The sequence below is a fragment of the Oncorhynchus masou genome, chromosome 29 (assembly GCF_036934945.1).
Source record: "Oncorhynchus masou masou isolate Uvic2021 chromosome 29, UVic_Omas_1.1, whole genome shotgun sequence".
Classification (NCBI taxonomy): domain Eukaryota; kingdom Metazoa; phylum Chordata; class Actinopteri; order Salmoniformes; family Salmonidae; genus Oncorhynchus; species Oncorhynchus masou.
In genome coordinates this window covers 96,006,106-96,008,605 of record NC_088240.1, presented here as the reverse complement: position 1 = coordinate 96,008,605, position 2,500 = coordinate 96,006,106, and the positions used below count along the sequence as shown (strand labels likewise).

The window sequence follows — 2,500 nt, the reverse complement described above, 5'->3', positions numbered from 1 at the left end:
CAGTCTCTTAAAGCCCAGAGAAGACTGAGGACGCCCTGCTCAAGGTGAGTCAGTCTCTTAAAGCCCAGAGAAGACTGAGGACGCCTGCTCAAGGTGAGTCAGTCTCTTAAAGCCCAGAGAAGACTGAGGACGCCCTGCTCAAGGTGAGTCAGTCTCTTAAAGCCCAGAGAAGACTGAGGACGCCCTGCTCAAGGTGAGTCAGTCTCTTAAAGCCCAGAGAAGACTGAGGACGCCCTGCTCAAGGTGAGTCAGTCTCTTAAAGCCCAGAGAAGACTGAGGACGCCCTGCTCAAGGTGAGTCAGTCTCTTAAAGCCCAGAGAAGACTGAGGACGCCCTGCTCAAGGTGAGTCCGTCTCTTAAAGCCCAGAGAAGACTGAGGACGCCCTGCTCAAGGTGAGTCAGTCTCTTAAAGCCCAGAGAAGACTGAGGACGCCCTGCTCAAGGTGAGTCAGTCTCTTAAAGCCCAGAGAAGACTGAGGACGCCCTGCTCAAGGTGAGTCAGTCTCTTAAAGCCCAGAGAAGACTGAGGACGCCCTGCTCAAGGTGAGTCCGTCTCTTAAAGCCCAGAGAAGACTGAGGACGCCCTGCTCAAGGTGAGTCAGGCTCTTAAAGCCCAGAGAAGACTGAGGACGCCCTGCTCAAGGTGAGTCCGTCTCTTAAAGCCCAGAGAAGACTGAGGACGCCCTGCTCAAGGTGGGTCAGTCTCTCAAAGCCCAGAGAAGACTGAGGACGCCCTGCTCAAGGTGGGTCCGTCTCTTAAAGCCCAGAGAAGACTGAGGACGCCCTGCTCAAGGTGAGTCAGGCTCTCAAAGCCCAGAGAAGACTGAGGACGCCCTGCTCAAGGTGAGTCAGTCTCTTAAAGCCCAGAGAAGACTGAGGACGCCCTGCTCAAGGTGAGTCCGTCTCTTAAAGCCCAGAGAAGACTGAGGACGCCCTGCTCAAGGTGAGTCAGTCTCTTAAAGCCCAGAGAAGACTGAGGACGCCCTGCTCAAGGTGAGTCAGTCTCTTAAAGCCCAGAGAAGACTGAGGATGCCCTGCTCAAGGTGAGTCAGTCTCTTAAAGCCCAGAGAAGACTGAGGACGCCCTGCTCAAGGTGAGTCAGTCTCTTAAAGCCCAGAGAAGACTGAAGGTGAGTCAGACTCTTCAAACCTCTGAGGACCTGGTTGAACTATCAATCAATATGATTATATTTCCAATTGGGATTTGTTGTGTAGTCTGGGTACAAAAACAATTCTAACATATATATTCACCTCACACACAAATACACAATAACAAAATCTATGATTTATAACCATTTTGCTACTTGGATATCATTGCTATGACAAATGGCTGACAGGGTAATGCTCTCTGCTCTCTTCAGATTGAGAACTACCTGTTCCGGAACCATGAGACTCGTCAATACCTCCAGGAGCAGGCCTACCGCCTCCAACAGGGCATCGTTACCACCACCACTCAGCAGGTGACACACCGCTCAACAGTATTTAAAAACACAGTACCATCTAAATACAGCCGCAGAGGTAAAACCGGGGTCAGCAACATGGGGGTCAGCAACACGGAGGGTCAGCAACACGGGGTCAGTAACACAGGGGTCAGTAACACGGGGGTCAGTAACACGGGGGTCAGCAACATGGGGGTCAGCAACATGGGGGTCAGCAACATGGGGGTCAGTAACACGGGGGTCAGCAACATGGGGGTCAGTAACACGGGGGTCAGCAACATGGGGGTCAGTAACACGGGGGTCAGCAACATGGGGGTCAGCAACATGGGGGTCAGCGACACGGGATCAGCGGGATCAGCAACATGGGGCGACACGGGATCAGCGACACGGGGGTCAGCAACATGGAGGTCAGTAACACGGGGTCAGCAACATGGGGGTCAGCGACACGGGATCAGCGACACGGGGGTCTGCAACATGGGGGTCAGCACACAGGGGTCAGCAACACGGGATCAGCGACACAGGGGTCAGCAACACGGGATCAGCGACACAGGGGTCAACAACACGGGTGTCATAGCTCGACTTGATTTTGTTGACTTGTTGAGCGTAGCATTGTGTTTAATCACCCCACTAACAGCCTGTAATCGCCTTCCTGTCTCCCCTGACCACTGGTTAACACTGAGGTTGCTGCAGGAGGGACTGGTGCACTTCATAAAATAGATGGCGTCATGAGGAAGGACAATTATGTGGATATATTGAAGCAACATCTCAAAACATCAGTCAGGAAGTTAAAGCTCGGTCGCAAATGGGTCTTCCAAATGGACAATGATCCCAAGCACACTTCCAAAGTTATGGCAAAATGGTTTAAGGACAATAAAGTCAAGGTATTGGAGTGGCCATCACAAAGCCCTGACCTCAATCCTATAGAACATTTGTGGGCAGAACTGAAAAAGCATGTACGAGCAAGGAGGCCTGCAAACCTTACTCAGTTACACCAGCTATGTGAGACACGATGCTTAGTGATTCATTTCATGGTGAAGATGAGTCACGATTCATGGTTTAGAT

At 51.8% G+C, this 2,500-nt stretch overlaps 1 pseudogene; it reads left to right on the top strand.

Moving 5' to 3' along the window:
* LOC135519849 (F-actin-uncapping protein LRRC16A-like) overlaps positions 1-2,500 on the top strand; it is a 106,835-nt pseudogene that overhangs the window by 66,162 nt on the left and 38,173 nt on the right.